The sequence below is a fragment of the Humulus lupulus genome, chromosome X (assembly GCF_963169125.1).
Source record: "Humulus lupulus chromosome X, drHumLupu1.1, whole genome shotgun sequence".
NCBI classification, from domain to species: domain Eukaryota; kingdom Viridiplantae; phylum Streptophyta; class Magnoliopsida; order Rosales; family Cannabaceae; genus Humulus; species Humulus lupulus.
Window position 1 is genome coordinate 128,262,433 of NC_084802.1, and position 23,529 is coordinate 128,285,961.

Below are 23,529 nucleotides of genomic sequence, written 5' to 3' on the forward strand. Positions count from 1 at the left end.
TAGTTTGTGTTAACTTTTATCCATATCTCGAGCTCTTTAAGAAGAACAACGATCAATGGATTTAAATCAACTTCTAAGTTTTATGACCCGGTTAAAACCAAGATAGGTCGCTAACCCTTATCAATATCTCGCATTTTTAAGAAAATAACGATCAATCGATATGAATCAACTTCCAAGTCATTAAGGAGACCTGGTTATATCCAGGTACCATATGCCCCCCAAGTAACTGGGAAAAGGTCTTTCGTGGTTACTTTATATTACACTTCCAAATATGCATAAAAATTTGATTTTCATTAATACACAAAAAGTGGCCTCCCAAGCCTTACAAGTGAATCATTGATAATATTTCTTTAAGTGGATGGCGTTCCAAGTTCGCGGGACCGCCCCTCCATCAAGTCGAGCTAGCTTATAAGTTCCCTCCTTGATGACTTCGATGACCTGGTATGGTCCTTCCCAGTTTGGTCCCAAAACTCCATCTTTGTGATCTTTTCCGGCGAGGAAAACTCTCCTTAGGACCAAGTCACCCACGCTAAAGGCGCGTTTTTTGACTTTGGTGTTGAAGTAGCGAGTGATTTTCTGCTGATAATGGGCGAGCTGGAGTTGCGAATCCTCTCGCCTTTCATCAACTAGATCGAGGGAATGGCGTAGGAGATCGTGGTTTCGATCTTGGTCGTAAGACTGGACTCTATGCGAAAGAACCTTTATTTCCACGGGGAGGGCTGCCTCACTCCCAAAGGTTAGGGAAAAGGGAGTATGACCCGTAGGAGTCCGATGCGAAGTCCGATAAGCCCATAGGACCTGGGGGAGCTATTCTGGCCAGACCCCCTTCGCTTCATTTAACCTCTTTTTGAGGCTCGCCTTTAGGGTCTTGTTGATAGCTTCAACCTGGCCATTATCCTGAGGATAGGCCACGGAGGAGAAACTTTTTATAATTCCATCTCTTTCACAAAACTCGGTGAACAGGTCGCTGTCGAACTGAGTGCCGTTATCGGAGATGATTTTCTTAGGCATGCCAAATTGACAAATGATGCTTTTAACCACGAAGTCAAGCACCTTTTTGGACGTTATCGTTGCCAACGGCTCTGCCTCAGCCCACTTAGTAAAGTAGTCGATGGCTACCACGGCGTAACGGACCCCACCTTTTCCCGTGGGGAGGGCGCCAACCAAGTCTATCCCCCAAATGGCAAACGGCCATGGGGACGAGATCATCTTCAGCTCGACTGGAGGAGCTCGGGCAACTACAGCGAATCGCTGGCACTTGTCGCACTTCTTCACGTATGAGATCGAGTCTTTGGACAGAGTTGGCCAGTAATACCCTTGCCTGAGAACCTTTAAGGCCAAGCTCTGCCCCCCAGTGTGGTCTCCGCAAAATCCTTCGTTCACTTCCTACAGGATGGCCTTTGCCTCATCTGGAAGAACACACCGAAGGAGAGGTAGGGAGTGCCCGCGTCGGTACAACACACCATCGACTATCGTATATCTCGAAGCTTGATACAGGACTCGCCGTGCGTCGTTACGTCCTTCAGGCAGCTTGCCCTCGATGAGATATTCAAGGATGGGGGTTATCCAGGTCGGCCTGGCATCGATCATCTCGACCTCTGTCCTGTCTTCTTCTATACTTGGATTTTCCAAGAATTCTATTGGTACCAACCCCAAGGTCTCCGTCTCTCCGAAGGTGGCGAGCTTGGCAAGAGCATCTGCATTAGCGTTCTATTCCCGAGGTATCTGTTCGATCGATCCTCCCTCAAATGCGGACAGCTCAGCTTTTACCTTTGCCAGGTAGGCGGCCATCTTGGGCCCCCGCGCTTGATATTCGCCCAGAACCTGGTTCACCACGAGCTGGGAGTCACTGAAGCACTGGACGAAGCTTGCCTTCAACTCCTGGGCTATCCTCAACCAGGCTAACAAAGCTTCATATTCAGCCTCGTTGTTGACCCGAGATGAGTCCTCTGCTGGGACCTCCTGGAATCCCGTGCACTCAGCCACAAAATCGGCCAGGGCCTGACTTTTTATAGCAGTTCGCGGTGTGTAGAAAATCTCGAACTGACTGAGTTCGACTGCCCATTTTAACAAATGTCCCGATGCTTCAGGTTTTTGCAAAACCTGCCTTAGAGGCTGATCGGTCATGACGTGTATTGAGTGGGACTGGAAGTACGGCCTGAGCTTTCTCGAGGCCGTGATAAGGCAGAACGCCAATTTTTCCATCAGTGGGTATCGGGATTCCGCCCCGAGAAGTCTCTTACTGATGTAGTAGACTGGCTTCTGAACTTGATCCTCTTCTCGTACCAGTACGACACTAGCTGCATCCTCAGTGACAGCCAGATAGAGAGAAAGAGGCTCTCTTGCCTTGGGTTTGGATAGCACGGGCGGCTCAGCCAGATGTGCCTTCAGGTCGAGGAATGCACTTTTGCATTCTGCTGTCCATTCGAATTTCTTGTTTCCTCGGAGCAAGTTGTAGAAGGGCAAACACTTATCGGTGGACTTGGAAATAAATCAGTTGAGGGCTGCCACCCTCCCTGTCAAGCCTTGGACATCTTTCCGCGACCTGGGAGAAGGAAGCTCGAGCAATGATCTGATCTTGTCGGGGTTTGCCTCGATTCCTTGTGTATTGACTATGAACCCCAGGAATTTCCCTGACGCGACTCCAAAAGTGCATTTCTGTGGATTGAGCCTCATGCCATATTCCCGTAGTATCTTAAAACATTCTTCCAGGTCGGAAACATGGTTACCGGCAGTCTTTGACTTGACTAGCATGTCATCAACGTACACTTCAATGTTTTTTCCGATCTGGTCCGTGAACATTCTATTTACTAGCCTTTGGTAGGTAGCTCCGGCGTTCTTCAGACCAAACGGCATGACCTTGTAACAATAGACGTTAGTCGGGGTCATGAAGCTGGTGTGTTCCTGATCCGCCGGATTCATCGTGATCTGATTGTAGCCTAAGTACGCGTCCATAAAGGACATGAGCTCGTGCCCCGCCGTGGCATCCACCAACTGGTCAATCCTTGGCAATGGAAAACAATCCTTGGGGCAGGCTTTATTTAGGTCAGAGAAATCGATGCAGGTCCGCCATTTCCCGTTAGGCTTTGGAACTAGCACGGGGTTTGCGACCCAGATTGGAAACTTGGCTTCACGGATAATGCCACATTTTTTAAGCCGGGCTACTTCTTCTTTTAGGGCTTCAGCTCGAATTGTTCCTAAACGTCTTTGCTTCTGAGACTTGGCAGGAATGCTTTTATCCAGATGAAGCGTGTGCATGATAACACTCGGGCTAATCCCCACCATGTCCTCATGGGACCAGGAAAATACGTCTAAGTTATCCCGCAGAAACGTAGTCAGCTCCGCTTTCCTCTTGCCGCAGAGGTTTTTCCCGAGCCTGACCGTCCGTGACTGATTCGGCGGGTCAATGTTCACTTCCTCGAGCTCCTCAATGGCCTGGAGTTCGGATCTGTCCTCGCCTATTCGGGGGTCAATATCCTCACTTAAGACGATATTTTCCCCCTCGGCGCTTTGAGGTTTTTCAATCTCAGGATCTACTAAGGGTTTCTGAGATTCCTCTTCACTCTGAATGGCCATTGCCAGCTGCCCGGGTTTAGATTTTCCCCTCATGGAAATGCTGTAGCATTCCCTGGCAGCGAGCTGATCGCCCTGGATAGTGCAGATTCCTGTTGAAGTAGGGAACTTCATTGCGAGGTGTCGAATGGACGTGACGGCCTCGAAGGCTATGAGCGTAGGTCGGCCTAAAATGGAATTGTAGGCAACGGAGCAGTCTATGACCACGAACTCGAGTAGTTTGGATACTGTCCGAGATTCTCCTAGGGTGATTACCAGCTCGATCGTCCCTATCGCCGCTGATCCTTCTCCCGAAAAACCATACAGCATCATGGAGGTCACCTTTAGCTCGGCGACAGTCAAACCCATCTTCTCTAAGGTGGATCAGAATAGGAGGTTCACCGAACTTTCGTTGTCTATTAGTACCCTCCTTACTCTCCAGTTGGCGAGCTGGACTGCTACAACCAAGGGGTCATTGTGAGGGAACTGGACATGGCCTGCATCCTCCTCCGTAAAAATGATTGGTTGCCTCTCCAATCGCTGCTGCTTTGACTGACGCTGTTTCGGGACGAACTCCACTCCGTTATGAGCCTTTAGTTCATTCACGTATCTCTTTTGGGCACCTCTGCTCGTGCCAGCCATGTGCGGACCTCCAGAGATGGTGGATATCTCTCCTCCGACCACGGGAGGAGGGACATCCTGATCTACCCGAGACCCGGGCTGACTGGCTGGGGCTTCCGGAGCAGGTCGACTCGCTGGAACCCTGTTCCGTGAGTCTTGAGCCAAGGGGCCAGCTCGGATGAGAGTCTCGATCTCATCTTTTAAATGCCTACAATCGTTAGTGTTGTGGCCCACATCGTTATGAAAACAGCAAAACTTGGAAGGGTCTCTCTTTCCCTTGTGGTGCTTCAATGGCTCCGGCCTCTTCCAGGGGACTCGAGTAGAGTTGGCTAGGAAGATACTCTCCCTGGACTGGGTGAGCTCGGTATACGTCGTGAAAACGGGCTTAAACTTGTCTACGGACTTATCCTTCTTTTGGGCGTGCTGACTGTTTTCGCCATTTCCCTTTCTTTTGCCTCCACCGGGCTGGTTGTTCTGTGTGACGTTTTGGGTCGCTGCCATGACCTCCGTCCCTACTCCAGCGGGCTGATCGGGAACCTGGCTGGTTCCCGCAGCTGAGGCTTCGGCTTCTTCCAAGTTTATCCATTCTTGGGCCCTGTTAAGGAATTCGTTGACCGAGCTGACTCCCTTTCTTTGTATATCCTTCCAGAGGTCTCCTCCGACAAGGATTCCGGTTCTCATGGCCATGAGCTTGGAGCTATCATCCGCGTCTCTAGCCCGAGACAGGTTATTGCCCCTCCTATCTTGAGATAGGTTATTTGGGACATTCCCTCCGTTACGTACTTCGAACAGGGCCCCCCCTAAGTGAGCCTGACCATCTCCTCCTGCTCTGTCCCCCCTATGAGAGTTGAGGTGATCTCGCAGGTCACCTCCCTGGGTGGTCTGGTGACTTTGTGCCGAACTTAAACACTGACGTAGGTCTCCCCCAGAGAGATCATTTCGACGACTGCCAGTCCAACGGCTCCTCCTGGATAGGCTTGGAGCCCGCCTTTGGTGGTGATGACCTGAGCTTTCCCCTGGCGTCCTGCTACGCCGGGAAGGTCCAGTTGACGGCGGGTTTCTCCTACTACTCCCATAGGCTGGGATGTCTCGGACGGGCCGAGGAGGAGATGGATATCTGATTGGAGAAGGAGGATGCCTGACTAGGGAGGCGATCCTAGTTCCGTCTGGACGGATCAAGTTTGGTAGGGGCCTTTCGGCCCTGTCAATCTGCTGGTCCCGCGCCGGGCGATCTAGTCGAGGCGCAGGATGGTCGTCGGGGACGGGCTGACATCGCGAGCCCTCCTCGGATCTCCTTCGGGAATTTCCTCGAGCTCCCCTGGGCGTTCTCGAGGATGGTTGGGAGCTAGGAGTCGACGTCCTGACCGAACGGCTATATTGCTGCTGTCCGGCCCTAGGCATTTCCTCGAATTTTGCCTCTTGACAATGTGATGAAGGGGTGGAGTTGGCTGCTGGAAGTCTATCCGAACGGCTATGCCTGGACCGGTTACCCTGGCGAGACTTAGGAGCCTCGCCTGGCCTCTCTCCGACGTTAACGCCGGTTGTGAGAGGGGGTAGTCGGGCCAGCATATCCTGGATTTGCTGACTAGCTGTTGCTAACTAGCTCCTCAGCTGAGCGTTCTCCATCTCCACCGCAGTATAATAACATGGGTTCGGATTAGGCGGCTGGGGCACCGAACTACCAGTATCATCTTGGCCCGCCGGCTGCTTTCCTGGCCGCTGCTGGGCTTCAGGAACTTGTTCACCAGGGATGGTAGTATGATGAGCCTCCTGCCCATCATGTTGTTCTGTCTCGTTACCATGCCTGGACCGAGTAGTCACCATAGTTGGATGTTTGCAACAGCACTAATCGAACTTGCTCTCAATGAAAGCACCAAACTGTCGACGCGGTTCTTCGCCAACAGGTAATTATAAGAAGAAGAGAAAGAGATTAGTGCTAACAATGAACCGTACCAGATATGTGATCTTAGAGAGTGAAAGAGGTGACTCAAGACACGGTTTTTAAGTGGTTCAAAGGTTAAAATCCTTCTACTCCACTAGTCAGTATTATTGATATATTTGATTACAGAGTATTTTCTTCAATTGAGAATCCAACCCCTATTATCTCCAGGGTCTCCATATTTATAGGAGAAGGCACTTGGGAGTTGGTAAGAAGGTCATCCCGTGACTCTCTTACCTATCATGTCAACTCTGTGACATTCATGATTAATTCCTAAACCTGACACATAAGTGTGGTCAAATCAATAGGTAAGGAGATAATGGGCCGCCCGGCCCAACCCAGTCGTGGGTGTCTGAATACGCACGTTCCTGCTGCGTGTCCGAGAAGTCAGGGGGATATCAGACACGTGATGTCTGATTTATGCACATTTACCTTGCGTGTGCAGACTTTACAAAGGGTCACAGCCTCCATATCCAGATCGTACCACGAGCTGGATACTTAATTCGACCTTCGGCCTTCAGAGTCCGGACACAGGTCCTAGGCAATCTTGGCAAACCCTTGGGTTATCCCGAGCTCAAGAGATACGACCTCTTGACGGGAGCTCCGGTCTTGGGGATGTCCATGGGATAATCATGATTAGGTCGCAGCCCCGACTGCTAATCAGCCCGTGGTAAAATCAGGGCGTACATCTGCCCCCCAAGTCCCTGCTCGTGGTAACCCACGTCGTGTTGGACCACAGTAGGGGCTTTTAGGCTTCTCTATGGACTCTTCACATTCCACCTCTTACGCAGGCGCCTGATACGTGGAACATCGTGGTTGGTAACGGTACGCCTTACGAGAACCGCATTTAATGGCCTAACCGCATTTAACGGTCCACCTCATTTTTTAAGAACTTGTTAATTGATTTTAAAAATAAGAAATAATTAAAATTAACTTTTAAATAAAAAATAAAACTTTTTTCTTTTTTCTTTTTCTCCTGATCTCTCTTTTTCTCTCCCTCGCCTTCTTCTTCCCCTTTCCATATTTCTTCTTCATCATCAAATCTCATAATATAAAAAATTAAAACCACCATTTACTTTCCCCTTTTTTCATTATCATCAACATCAATAACAAAATAAGATCAAATCAATTCAAAATCAAATACAAATCAAGAAAATCAAACCCAATTTTTGAACCTAATTAAAACCCAAACCTAGGAACAAGAAAAATCAACCGACCATGGAGACTCCATCGCACACAGACCAACCTAGTCGCTAATGTCCTCGTCCCAATCAACCATAGCTGCCATTGATGTATACCTTCAAGCTCTGCCCCCTAACCAGAGAAGAAGATGAGGAAAATTAGAGAAGAGAGAAAAGTAGTCAGCCACACCATGTCCCCATTAATAAAGCTCAAACCCAATGTCCCAGTCCCTAAAGCCCAGCCCTGCCCTCCTGAAGTCACAGATATGGTGTCACCTAGTCCTAGTTGAAGATGGAGAAGAAGAAGAGTATGGAGATGAAGATTAGAGATTTAGGGTTAAGATTATTTAGGGTTTAGGATTAGGTTCAAATTGGGGAATTGGAGAAAAGGGGCGGACCTAGAAGAAGAAATTTGGGGAGAAGAAAGAAAAAGATCTTTTTATTTTTATTTTTTTAATAATTTTTTTATATTTATGAACAAAATTAATTTTTATTTTATTATACATTTAAAATATATTTTTAATTAGTTTTTTTGCTTTAAAATCAATTATTAAGATTTAAAAAAATAATATGATATGAACAAATAATATGCTAACACCTGTAGCATAATGAGCTCATTCATCATTTAACGGTGTTGGTAGCCACGAGTCCAACAAAATGAAATTAGTGGTATTTTTATTATATAAAATTAAAAATATTATGTATCCATCTTTTTTATATATGAAAAATTACACATAACGCTATAAGTTTTAAGAAAATTTGAAAAATATGAAATTTTACAAAATTTATAAAATTATAAATAATAATTTGTAACAGTTCTGTTACAATTTTCTATTTAATTTGTAAAAATTACTTACAAAATTATAATATATAGTGGCTTGTAAATTTTAATTATAAAAAAATGAATTTATGATTCTGCCTTTGCATATTTTTATATTTTTCTTTTCAAATTTTGTAATTTTAGTATTTTTTTTTTTAATGTTAAGAATTTTTTAGAATTTCCCTTTTAGATATGTTAAGGAGTGTTTCAAATAAAATTTGAAATTAAAAAAAAATAAAAATAAAGAAGAAATAGCCCGTTAGCCGTAGTAGTACTAACGCAAATGCAAGATGGGGTCCACCTGGGTTAATGGCCTAAAGAAAAATATCAAAGCAAAGAAGAAAGAAAAAAGGACCCTCTCTGAAAGATGCACGAAAAAGTTTTAGTGACGCATACGAGACAAAATCCTATTTGATCGGTGGGCCCCAGCCCAAACCTGTTGGCGAAGAGGAGGCGAGCTTATCCGCCAACTGGGTTTCACCTCAAGCCCAATAAACACCCAACACTAGGGCACATTTAACCATATTTGACCATTTCTATCAAAAAAAAAAAAAAACAATAAACACCATATAGTGGTATTCGTTGATTTCTTTTGTTTTGGTTGTATGAGGGTGGGCCCTGTCTCAGACACTAATTGTCAATCACATGGCCTAGTGTGTAGAAATTAGAATAGAATAGGGGAGGGTCCATTTTTTAGGCCCCACGTGGCACTGTCACCACCACAACCCTCCTTGACACGTCAATGTCATTCTTTTCATCTTCTGACACTCATACCTTTCTCTCTAACAACTTAGGATTATTTATTTTTTGGGTGGTTCTAGAGAGAGAAAAAGTGGCGAGAGAGAGAGAGTGCGATTTCCGAGATGATACGATGGAGATTATGTTCGTTTTGTTTGTATTGTTATTTTTCGTTTCTATTCTTAAACTGTAATAAAATGTTTAACTCTAAATGCTTAAATAATAATTACTTAAATTTCTCTGAAGGAATTCCCTCAAATAAAAAAAAAACTACTAAAAGAAAGAAAGGCTTTATTGCATAAATATAATTATTTTTTATTCAATTATTAAAGGTATAGCAATCTGCAAAGCCCGTTACTTGAATTGAACGTTTTGTACTGCAGCTAACAGCTGTCACGCGCTTTGGTCCCACGCCCTTTGCCAATACCCATTATGATTGACACACGCGCTTTTGATTGAGTTAGTTAATGGTTTTTTTTTGTGTTAATTACATGTGCCTTGTATACTAAGTCACGTGACCGTCGAATAATAGCATTTCTTCCCGGTTAGTTTTGTTGGTGGGGAGGGAGTAGACGTTAATTTTTATATTTGAAAGTCTATTATAGTTAATTATTCGTTATATTTTATACTATTTGATACAACTAAAGTAAATTTTAAGTCTTTAGTATTATTTATAGAATTTAAAAATTATATTTTATTAAATTTATATTATTTTTATATAAAATTTAAATAAATAAACAATATTATATATAAAAAAAATAACATAAACATATTAAATGAAAAATTAAATCATAATTGTTATCCCAAAAATGGAGATTGATGACGTGGCAATAGAGATGACAAATGGCAGTACATGGTCCGTAAAAGACACATTAAATAGTCAATAAATATATTGGCTCCTCAGAGTTGTGATAAAGTGACCCAGTAGACTGATGAAGAGTTTTGACTGCTTGAGAGTGTCACGTCCAAGCCAAGTACATCCGAGGAGCAGTCCAAGTGTCCGGTCGGACCTTGGTCCGATGAAAGGCCAAGGTGAGGTCGGACCTTGGTCCGAGGAGAGCCCAAGGGACCTTGGTCCGAGGAGAACCCAAGAGTGTGGTCCGAGGAGACCCCAAGGGACCTTGGTCCGAGGAGAACCCAAGAATGTGGTCTTTATGCATATGTCCAGCAAGTGCATGGTTGTCCAAATAAAGAAATGGCATGCTAGAGGAGAGTGCCATGTTAGAGGAGAGACATGGCATGCTAGAGGAGAGTGCCATGTTAGGGGAAAGGAGTGCATGTCCTACCACCATGCACATGTCCGACCAGCAAATGCATGTCCTACCAGCACTTGCATGTCCTACCATCAAGTTCATGAATATCCAGTGAAGGTGTGTTCGACCAGCTTAAAGGAGATATGGGTCGACCAGATAGAGGAGGACTAAGTCAAGATTCCCAGAAACAGCTTCAACAAGAACCGGTCTTGGCACACGCGGGAATCTCTCATTCTTCCCACAAATTGGGGGTTCTGTTGCATTTTAAATATTTTTGTAATTTGAATATAATAAATATAATGAAATATCCCGATTCTAGGGGATATTAGATATATGATCCTAAGCATATAAATATGTGGCTTTTGGGATTAGAAAGGGGCTTCTTCGGCTTCTTTTTAGACTTTTTGGGAAAATTTGGGTCTGAGTTTTCTAGAAAGAGAAAGTGCTGGTATCATAAAGAATTCTTGTATTTTTGCAATTTGTACTAAAGAAATTCAGTTGGCTTAGTCCATCTGATCTTGAGTACATATCTATAATCACAACTCTAAGTGGATTAGGCTCTTACCAACATATTGGGGCTGAACCACTATAAAAATTGCTGTGTTATTTACTTTCTGTTCAAAAACCGTCTGTGTTGTTTTATTTCTCTTAAAGGTTTGTCGTTTTTGACGTTCTCACGTCGTTGGCTAAAAACACAGTCAACAATAATATTATTTATGATTTTTAAAAAATATATAATATGATAATTTTTTTAAAGATAAATGATAATTTTTTTAATAAAAATTAAGATTATGTATTATATATTATTATTATTATTATAATGATATTTTATATTATTTTAAATTTATATTGATATAAGTATTAATTATCTAGTTTTGTATTAAATATTATTATAATAATATTTTATAATATTTAAATTCATATTAATATAATTAGTAAAAAAATTAGAATTATATATTATTATCATATTAATATTTATAACATTTAAATTTATATTAATATAATTATTAAATATCTAGTTTTATATTATATATTATTATATTAATGATATTTTATTAAATTTGAATTTAAATTTATATTAAGATAATTGTTATATATGTAGTCTTAAATATTATCATAAAAATAATACTTTTTAATATTTATGTAATTGATAATTATTTATTTTTAAGTTAGTTTTAAATGTATATTATATTAAATATTTAATAAAATGTTAAAACTAAAAAATTTTATTATCTACACCCTTTTTGACACTTTTTTATACAGAAGAGATAAGGCAATAGCTCATGCAACAAAGGGAATCTGCTCCAACTACTAACTAAAACTCTTTCGCAACCATTCATCTTTTTTTTTTTAATTACTCCTCCTTATTACAAATCAATTACATATATATATATATATATATATATATATATTACGTAAATCCCCATTACTTATTTTACATTGTAATGTCTAAGTTACAAGATATTTCCGTGTGACATTTTTTTGACCGGGTTGAAATAGTTCTAAGAAAAACTAAAAGTTGATTTTGAATTGGAAAAAAAAAATTGCAATAAAAATGTTTCATAAACAATTAGAAAGCTACAACTAAAAGCTAGATATGAGTCTCGTAGCTTTTTTGAAAAAACTTCTATAATAAAAGTAATTTTTTTATCTAAATATATTTCCTTATTTATTATATATTATTCAAAATAAAATATTTATAATTTTATATATATTAGATATTTTTAAATATTTTTATTCAAGTAATTTTTAATTAACAAACTATTTTAATATAGAATTTATTATACACTATAATATTATTTTTATATATCATAGTTGTTGACGCGGTTTTTCGCCAACAGTGAATTATATGAATAAACAGGATGGATTAGTGCTGAATGATAAATCGTAATAAGAAAATGATAAATAATCGAGAATATGGAGACTAATTGCAAAGAAAGATGGTCACTCATTTTACGTGGTTCGGAGGTTAAAATCCCCCTAGTCTACGAGTCAATATTATTGATCTACCCTTGCTATTTCTTACAGAGTATTTTCTTTACAAGAAGAATCTAACCATTTGTACTACACAGGGTCTTGGTATTTATAGGAAAATGATCTCTGAGTAGGCATTGGGGTCATCCCGTGATCTCTTTATCTCTTACGTCATTTCTGTGACATTGATGATTAATGTCTAAACCTTACACTGAAGTGTGGTCTAATCAGTAGGTAAAAATGGATAATGGGCCGCATGGCCTAAATCAGGTGTGGGATGTCTGATCACGCACGTTTATATTACGTATTCGGGAATAAAACAGACATGTGATGTCTATTATATGCACGCTTATATTGCGTGGTTGACTTTATAAAGATCCTGGGATATGTCAGGCCTCTGATGTACCACGATCTTAATGTAGTGCTAGCTCATGTTTTTTGATGCCATGTTGACAATGGTTCCTAGTGATAAATAGCTAAACGATCCACCAGCTCGAGCTATTTGTTTAGGAGATCGTACCAAATTTCTCCGGATGATAGGTGAGCACGTGGCACCTCGGTTATGGCTCTTCATTCGTTCGCTTCTCCCGAGCTGCCTCAACAAGGTACGTGCTGATACTCAGGGCGTACAATAGTATTTTCAAATTATAATTTATCAAACACATATTAACTTAATGCTTTAGGAAAAAAAATAAAAAGGAAAATTAAAGACATAGAAAATAAGAGTATTGAAATAACTTAAATTTTACATATTTATGATTATATCATGAATTAGATTATAATACAATGATCATTATAATTAGAATCTTAACTACACTACTAGTTATAATATATATACGCAATTATATGTATATATTATATAATATAATATTTTTTGTTAATAATTACTTTATTAGTGTCTTATCAAAAATATATTTTAATTTTAATATGTTTAAATAGATACAATATTTGTATTGAAATCTATTTATTTAGTATGTTTAGTATATGTGAATTTATTTTAATAAAATAAATATTACATTTATTTTGATATTTTAATAATTAACAATACTTCATATAGTTTATCAAACACTATGATACAACTTTTCCAACTCACAATACTTTAAAATCTATAACTTACCACACTTAGTCACTCTTTCTCACAGCATAGCTGCAACTGCATTTGCTTTTTCGCGCAACACAACTGTATCAAACTAGCCCTTTATTTATTTTTTATTAGTGTGGTTTGATATTTGTGTTATGATTAATTATTTTAAAGATCAAGAGAAATTAAATTATAGTATACAATATATATTAGTAGAAATATTATTAAAGATATAATATTTAAATATATAAACAAGGGATAATATATAAATATTGTTCGATCCAAAAAAATTTCTATTGATTTTATTCAATATTTAAGTCATGGGTTGCATATGAAATAAAATTGCTTAGACTAAATCGAGGAAATGAACATCTTTTAAGGGAATGAGGAAATGAATTTAAATGATTAAATTACTAAAGTCTTCAATGGTATTGAAATGAAAGTAAATTCTTGGGGGTACATTCACAGAGACACTTCGATGCTTAAGTTGACAAAGATTCTCTCGAGAATAATAGCAAGAAAGTATAAATGTGAGAACGAATCATTTTCTTTTCCTCAGAGTTAAAACCCTTTTCTTCCCTAGAGAAACTCATTCATAAAACCTCATTCTCATTCCTTGAATCTGGATAACTAGAGAGAATACAGGTACTTATGGGTCAATCAAACTCGATACACTCAGATGCGTACTCGTCTCAACACATATCTTCGATACTTATCGATTAATTTTTGTTCATTGATTTCTCCATTTCTGTTTTGTTGTTGATGTTCTGGGTAGTTTTTGAGGTTGGGGTTTTTCGTGTTGGGATAATGAGTATGTTAGGATTATAGGTTATCTGTCTGTGTTTGCGTTGTTTCGAGCCCATTTTGGTGTCAACACCAACAATAAGTGGCCTTTTTTACGTCTTTACCAGAAATGTAATTTCTGGGAATTTCCCAGATTCCGCCCATGATTCTTGAGTCTCCAGTGGTGTTTCCGGTGACATCTTGATGCTTCGGGAACACTCATTTTTAGAAATTTTTTGTATTTTTATTCCCGAGCAGTTGTCTCAGGGTATTCTCATGTTCTAGCCATTTTCTTTTGGTTAGGATACTAACTACTTGGTTTTGTTTCAGATGTCTGAGGAGTTCAGGAAACTTCATCAGCATGACTTACGACTTTGACCAAGAGATTCAGAATATGACCTAAGAACAAGGACGGGATCCCGAGGACGCCTGTGTAATGGAGCCCCTAGCTGTGGTGGAGGCAGCTCTAGTGATGGAGAGGCCAGTGACAGGGGTGCACGTCTTGACTAAGGCAGAGGTCAACGTGGGCCCAAGTCCCAATGAACCGATCCAATATAAAGCTTCAGATTTGAGGCACAGCAGATCCCGACCAACTTGAAAAATTTAAACGCCATGGCCAACATAATATCCTCCCATGGGATTCGCAATGATGGATACCTCATCCATCTTTGTCGTGAAACCAGAGAGGTCCCACCGTAGAGTCCACGGGTTCGGGGCCTGGAGTCAGTCACACCTCCAGACGGGCGCAACACTTCCACTCCACCAATACTTCATGAATTTTCTGAAGTATGTGGGGATCGCCCCCTTCCAGTTGATCCCCATCGGATATAGGGTCCTTGCAGGCTTGTATTTCTTGTACAAGCATCACCGGTGGCTTGAAACTTCTCCAGCAAAGATGTTATATTTGTATAGCTTCTGAGCATGTCTTGAGAAGAAAGGAAGCGACTTGGACGGGTTTTACACATTGATGATGTATGCCCAGTTCAACTACAAGGCTCATCACCAAAACGAGAGCCTCTCCTGGGACTTCAAGGGTCACTTTTTCTTCACCACTTCCCTCTTCAAGCCAACCAGTCTCTAATCTTGGATTTTTCCAGGGTTAGTAAGTCTTCATGTCACTTTTCGAGCACTTAGTTGTTAATACTAAAAAATTCTTTAGACTTAAGACTTAATTTCCTTCATTCTTCATATTAGGCCCTTTCCTCCACACCTTGTACATTCTTGCATACTAAGAGCGTTTGCAGGTCATGGGGGAGTTCCCAAAAGTGGATCTGGAGTCCATGAAGAACTTGGTACAAGTGGGGATTCTCCGGAGAAGGACAAAACATTGGGAACCTAGATCTCACCAGCTTCTGAAACTCCACCAGGTCCTGAGTACAGGCTGTGATTAACATTGAATAAGTGGTCGCGTTGGCTAGGACCTTGTACACCCAATGGTTGGTTGAGGAGCACCATGAAAACACTCGGGGTATCTGAGCAGGCCAAGAAGCTTGCCTCGAGTAGGAGATCGAGGAGAAAATAGAGACGGAAGTTGGAGCTTCCTCCCTGGATCAAGGTAATTGTCTTCTCCTTGTCTATCATGCTAAATTGGTTGATGAGGGGGTAAGTGCCAAGCATGTGTGGGTTTCTCCCACGGTTCTCTGATACAGCCTTACCCACAATTGCCAATGGACTTAGAAGTAATATCAAGACTACCGGGATCTCATAGATTGCTATTTCCACCACCCAAAGAAGTGCTTTCCTCCTCGGGGCTTTGTCCCCCTTGACGATGTGACTTTGTTTTGTGTGTCATGGTTTTTCCAATACGATACGAACACTAATCAGGAAATGGGACAACTAATGAGGGCCTTTGCACATTCAATGCTTCACCTGGAGAAGTTGTCAAGTGGTGGGGCTTCCCGAGAAGCCCACGTACTCTCAATCAGCTTTATTAGTTTATTGCATTATTTCATTTGTTTTCGTAAGTATTAACACCATTTTTTTTCTCCTTCCAGATCAAATGAAGCTTGGAGCTCTTGCCCGTGCTGTCAACAAGCATGTCTTAGAGGCTGGTGGATCCGCGACCAGAGGACCCAAGAGGGCTCGAGAGGGGTGGAACATTCTCCTCCCCCAAAGAGGAAGCAAGTGGCACAAGCTTTCATCGAGGAGTCTCGAGAGGTGACCGACACTCCAGCTTTGGAGGTATCCTTAAGGGATTTTCCTCTTCATGGATCTACCGAAGTCCCTCGAGCAGTTGAGGTGGTAGAAGTCTAAGATCCTCCTAGTTCATTGGAGTTTGGGAGTCTTCCTCGTTTGCTCGTGTACCCTGAGCATTATGAGGGGAGGCTTCTCGAGAAGTACAATGCCATGATTGAGCACTTCAACACTTGATTGGAGGAAGGCAACGCTCTTGTCCAAGAGATGGGAGTGTACATTTATCAACTAAAGCCTCCAAAAGATAATCCTTGAGAGTCTTCGATAGGGTGCTCACAGTTGGAGGGCTTATTCACCAAGAAGCTTGGTTCTTTTGCTCCATTGGCCACAGAGCTTTTCCAGGGTGTCAGTTCTACAATGTGTGAGCTGGCGGCCCAAAGATATACTTAGCTGGGGGATGATAAAGTGGCCTCCCTCATCTTCTCATGCCAACTGGCCACAGTAAAGGTAAATGTCCTTCACTCTTCAAGTTAAGTTTTCTACCTTGCAATCAATACTAACTTTGATTATGTTTTCAGGAAGCTCTGATGTGCCAGCATTGTGGGGGATATCGTTATGGAGAAATCTTACGAAAGTGGGCCATGGATAAGATGGCCAAGTTGAAGTCCCAGTCTAGTGCACCTGCTGAGAAGCTGAGGCAATTGAGGGCAACTCTCAAGGAAGAGAAGGCCCGTTCCTCGGAGTTCGAGGAGTCTTCCAAAAAAGTTGCTGAGGAGGCTAAGGCAGCCAAGGGGGAGGCCCAGACAGCGAAGGATGAGATTGCTAGAGCCTGGGAGGAGGCTACTTGGTTTGTGGAGGAGGCCCAGGCAGCAAAGGGAGAGGTTGCCAAGGTTCAAGAGGAAGCCAAGGCACTCAAGGAATTGCCCTCTCAGATCATTGAGGAGGCAAATACCCTTCGAAGGGAGAAGTTGGCGGTGGAGGACCATAAGAGGGTCATGGTCTCCAAGGTTGAGGCTCTCACAAAGGAGATGGATAACATTGCTGAGATTTTTTTTTTACTTGTCCTTGTTTTACAATTGGGACATGGATTTAAGCTTCACCAGTGATGCCGACACTTCTCGGGCGCTCTTCGAGGAACGCCTCCGGGATAAAATTGTCTTTGCTACTGCTACCATTGGTAGTTCCTTCAAGCCCAACCTCATCGTCGATCTCATCGAGAAGGTTCCCCCAAGGCAAGATTGATTTTTATGTTTTTTCTTTACATAGTAGGCATGCGAGCCATATTTTTTGGGCATATACAATTTTAATGCTCGAGCCCCCAAGAAATATTGTACATATTTACTTCTTTTAATGGATTTTATACTCTACTACTTTGCCTCTGTAAAGAACAAATTCCCTACTCTAGTGCTTAATAAAACGTTCACATATTCATTGGTTCATAAAAGAAAAACCACTTATTATAGAAGTCTCGGTGGGGACTTGCTTAAAACAATGCAAGTTGGGCCCAATAGTTTTAAAAGAAAATATGAGTTTTTATGCAAAGTTCAAAAGAAAAAAAATCCAATAATTAAGTCCCACTGATAATTTAGAAAGTCTCTTAAAACATAACATAATTAAAATGGCATCCTAAAGTGATCGTTTTTTCGTTCATAGGATGCCCCACGCCATACACCCCACGACGATAGAACTCCTCACGTCACCACGCATGCCACAGAGAAACCTATTTGCTACCTGGAAGGAAAGTAAGGGGGTGAGCTAAAAGCCCAGTAAGGAAGTACAAACAATAAGCAAGTAAGGTACAACAAATTCACACACCATCGTTCATCTTAATACATCATACCATTGTCGCAACAAACATCATATCATCATCATAACGTAGCATCATAACATCATCATAACATAAACATCATAGCATCATCATATTATAACATCATCATAACATAACATCATCATAACATAAACATCATAGCACATTCATACAAAATTCCTTGTGAACATGGGCCGCTAACTTGTCCATGCCACCCTTTTGAGGTAAACAAGAGTCTCTGGTCCTTGAATAACCTCGGCGCGTCTGCCCATGGAGTTACGTCTTCATATCCTTAGTAACTCAGGTTACGTCTTCTTTATCCTTAGCAACCCATTTTGATGTGTCGCGTTCATCACGCTAACATCCATTCATAACAATAACATATTCATACAAGCCAACATATCATCATACTATGGCATTCATAATTCATAACATTTCATTCACACAACAGTCCTACCATTCATAGCATAAACAAACATAAATTCTATCTAACTTCCTCACCTCAGGTCCGAGCTAAGTAATTTCACAACCTCTCAACGAGCCTCTCTTGATTGTTGAATCAAGAATACTCTAGCAAGAAAAACTTTGTCACCTAGGGTTCGAAACCCTCTTCTTCTTCTTCTTCTCTTTCTTTTTTTTTTTCTTCTTCCTTCTCTCTAGAAAATGGCAGCCCTTTCCCTTCTCTCTCTCTAGTTCGCCACCCTCTCTCTCTCTTCCTCTCTTCAACTCACGGCAGCCAAGAGCACAAAATGCTCTTCCAATTTTTCCTCCCCTTCTTAACCTAATCCTCTCATAAAGCCTCTCCAAAATGAAATGGTAAGTTTCCTTTCTTCCTTTATTTTATTTTATTTTTCTTTTATGATAATTGATTGGAGATAAAAGGTGATTTCCCAAATTGACTATCCTCATCCAATTTAAATTTATTCTCCTTAGAAAAATAATGGAAAAAAATCAATCAATTTCCCACTAATTGCTACACGTCCACCCTACTTGTCCTTTCTTTTATTTTATTTATTTTTCTTTCATTTAAATTAAATTAACCAATTAAATCTAATATATGGAAATTTTAAAATGTGTTGAAAATCCACACATGTGCATCTTATTACCATGTACTTGCACACATTAAATCACTAGGGTGCATCACTATCTACCATGCACCTTAGTGCATTCAACTAAATCTCACATAATCACATTTTTAAAATAAAATAAATACAAATTATTTAACAAGTAATTTTCATAAAAATATTCTACAACAATTCTAACAATTAAATAAAATGACAAACAATCAAGTAAAACAAACAACAACTAAATAAAATAAAGAACATTTAAATAAAAAAATTCATCACATTTAACACTTAAATAAAATAAATCACAAAATTTGAATAATCTAAAATTTTTTTTTGGTGCACTACAGCCTTCTTTGCTTTTTTTTTTTTTTTTTGTACTTATATACAGTGTTTAGTAATATTGCAAATTGGACTTAAAGATATAAGGTTTTACCAATTTCCTTACACAACTTGACGTCACGAAAAAATTGACTTGCTTTAACCTTTGATTTTATCCACTTCATTTGTGGGCCCAAGTTTTAGAAAAATTTAGGACTTAAGTTCCTTTTTTTTAGTCCTTGGGGACTTAGCTTGTTTCTCGAGTGCTTGGTCTTTGAGAAGTGATGTAACGCCCTGGTTAGTCCAAGACAGTTACTGTGAACTTTGAATTGTGCTTAACTCGCTAATCGAGTTCTTTGGTTATAAGCGTGCATCTAAGTGTTATTAATAGGTTAAGGTGAAAAAACAATCAAAAGGAAACGATATATTTTATTTAAAACATAAAACTGTTCATGGGCCCATAAAAACGTTTACAAGTTATTTACAATCCAAAATGGTCATTACAGTTTAAAATTTACAACCCGCCGACCTAAGCAGCAAAAATAGGGTAAACCCCCTAGTTCCTCCGAGAAACTCCTTGACCGTGATGGTCAAGCGGCCGCATATGTACACATCACCACCTAAGCTCTCCACTCAAGGCTGGCTAAGCTATTCTTTCCCTTTACCTGCGCCACATAGTACCCATGAGCCAAAGCCCGGCAAGAAAACTCAATACTGCATGTATATAATATCAAATGATGATCATGATAATCATACAGAGCTTATAACCCTGAACAGATGAGTGAATATCACTTTGTGGTTATGTTAACCATGAAGGAGCGTATAACTCTAATCAGATGAGTGATTTAACACTTGAGGTTCTGTTAAACCATAATGAGTGACTGACAAGCAAGTCACTAAAGGGCTCAGCACCCACAGCCATGTGACAATCCAGTCACCTGGACCTTCTGGCCCTGGCTCCAATCAAATGAATGACTGTTGGGTAAGTCAATTCGGGCTCAATACCCATAGCCATGTGACGAAGCAATCACCTGGGCTTTCTGGCCCTAGCTCTAAGTGACTAGCCATAGGCTAGACAAGCGCTTTTAGTTTTCATTAAACTTGAGGTCGGTCCGGCATTAATGCTCATTTGGGTCATTCAATGCAGATGTCGATTAGATCTAATATTTTTCGACTTGTGTTAAACACGCTAAGACAACTCTTGACTTATTAGTCAATACCATGTGACCAGTGCTCTGTACTACTACTGAACTTGGCTAATAAGTCACAGCTTCACAGTTAATACTGACACCATTGCCAATTCAGACTATTTAGTCAGTGCCATGCACAAGTGAGCAAGATTTTCTAAGCATTTGATATGCAATCAATGTCCACATTTAAACACTCAACATGCCTCATGAATAACCATGCATGTCACATATGGGGTGCAGTTTTCTTACCTCTGGTTCGAGCGAGAATTAATAAAAGAATGACCCTTGAGAATGATCAACCTTTTAGTTCTTTGACAGTCACCTGGTCATAACCAATTATGGGATTCCATCAAGAAAATGAAGAACAAAGGTTCCCGGACCAAAACCTAGCCTCTGGGACATCGAATCCTACTAAACCGGGTAGTAGGAACAATCCTGAGGCCTAAGGTTTGAATCCCCAAGCCAAAAACACACTTTTGGCCAAAATGCCACTAAGGGCAGCGACCCTACCTCACCATGCCACGGCCCGCCTCCTCAACCAGAAGCGGCCACACAACCATTTCCCCAACACGGGCTGCGACCCTCCTTCTCCATCCCGCGGCCCAGCAGCTTCTCCCTTCCTCTTCAATGAGCTTGGGCCGTAGCGCTCTTGAACAGAGCCGCGTCCCCACCTGAAACTCAACCAAAAACCCCTGTTTTCCCCCTTTGAACTCATTTCAAAACCCCATAGAATGTCTCCCAATATCACAAAGCAAAGCCACCAACTATTACAACAACTTATCTACCATATAAGCATCAAAACCTAAGCCTTACACCAATCAAAACTTCATAAAATTCCCCCGTTTTAATGATCAAAACTCCAAACCTTAAAACCAGCACAAAAACAGGGCAAGGAACTACAAAATGGAACTAAAACCTTACCTTAAGCTTAGGTTGAATCCTTTTCAATGGCTGAACACTAGCCTAAGACCTCAAGCTTCAATCTCCAAGTTTGAATCCCCAAACTTGCTTCAAAATTCAAAGGAAGGAGAAGATAAAGATGATGATCATGAGGGTGATAGACAAAGCTCTGTTTTGGCTAACCTTCCACAACCTTCAGCTTAAATATAGCCTAGGTCAAATGACCAAAATATCCCCCATACTAAATTCATCCTTTAACAGCCCCATAGGGCAAAACCATCCTTTCCCGCCTATCTCGTTAATCATAATTAACACTCACCAATTCCCGTTATTCTTAAATACTAATAAAATCATATCCCATTACCCTTTAATTCTCGGTGATGCTCTAGTCATCAAATCACCCCAAGACTCACCTCGAGCCCCAAATTCAACCCAGTCATGACCAAACCGATAATTTGTATTCAAAGATTGTCTCATGATGAATGGCTTGAACAAATCCACATTATTATGTGGCCTTAACAATGATTCACCAACATGCATGAAAATACACAATTACGCCCTCAACGGGCCAAATTACCAAAATGCCCCTATAATAAAATATGGACCCACATGCATGCATTTAACATCATATTATAATATAATTCACATAAACATACATGTAATCATTTAATGGCATAATAAATCAATTATGGCCCTCCCGGCCTACTAATCCAACCATTAAACCGCAGTAGGGATTTTAGGGCATTATAAGTTAGCTAAGTTCTCGGGCTTACTTTTGGATATAGGGCTCTAGATTTTATGGCACTAGGTTTACTCTAAGGTACCCCATATATGTTCCTCTTGATAAGTTCTTTAGGCCTATCAACTCTTGCAAGTTTTTGTGACACAAGGTTTACTCTAAGGTACCTCATATTGGTTCCTCTTTTTTAGTTCCCTAGGTCTTACTTTGCAAGTAGTTATTCTCGTGGGATGACTTAACTCCTTGCTTATGCCCCCAAGTGATCGGAGACTGAGGTCTTTGTTCACTTGTTCGGGTCTGCAAACGAGTACATCCTTGAGTAGTAAATCTTAACAAACAAACAAAAATACAAGCATATTTTCATAATTTCATCTATCGTGTTTAGTGCACATGATTTTCATTAATTTCCCGTGGGTAATATATAAGTAATAAAATACAAAAATATATAGATGCTTGTATTACTAGTAATACCGGCAAAGGTGCTCAACATTCCAGGCATGAGGAATCAACTCCCCATTAAGTCGAGCCAATTTGTATGTCCCAGATAGACATTACTCTCAACTTAGTAAGGGCCTTTTCAGTTTGGGCCCAACATTCTAGCACTTGGATTTCCTATTGACAAGAAAACTTTTCATAACATTAAGTCCCCGAACTCACACTTTCGGTCTCTCACTTTAGAATTGAACTACTTGGCAACCTTTTGTTGGTAAGAAGCTACTCGGAGTTGAGCAGCTTCTCATAGTTCTTCAACTATGTCCAATGATTCTTGAAGTAAAATGTGATTGGTAGTTGGGTCGCACGTTGTTCATCGGTGCATGCAGATGGTAGCCTCAACTGGGAGTATGGCTTCATAGCCATAAGCCATGGAGAAGGGTGAATGGCCGATGGATGTCCTAGCAATGGTACAATAACTCCATAGTACTCTAGGTAGCTCCTCGGGCCAAGCGCCTTTAGCCTGTTCAAGCCTTTTCTTTAAAGTGTCTTTAAGTATCTTGTTGACAACTTCCACTTGTTCGTTTTCCTGCAAATGAGCTACGGAGGAGAAAATCTTGATGAATCCATTCCTTTTACAAAAATCAGTGAACAGATCACTGTCGAATTGTAGGTCGTTGTCGGAGAATATCTTTCTCGAGAGCTCATAACAACAAACGATGTTTTTGATGACGAAGTCTAGTGCCTTCATCGTGGGCCAAAAATATTCTTATCACATAATCTTCTTGGCTAGACTTTGACTCGTAACATGGTCTCCGTAGAAGCCCTCATGCACTTCTTAGAGGATGAGTTTTGCTTCCTGCTCCGACACACATCAAAGTAGTGGAAATGAGTTTCCTCGCTTGTATAATTTGTTGTCCATGATCACATACCGAGGAGCTTGATACAATAGTTTTCGAGCCACTCTTTGTCCTGCTGTAATTCTTCAGAGATAAGATATT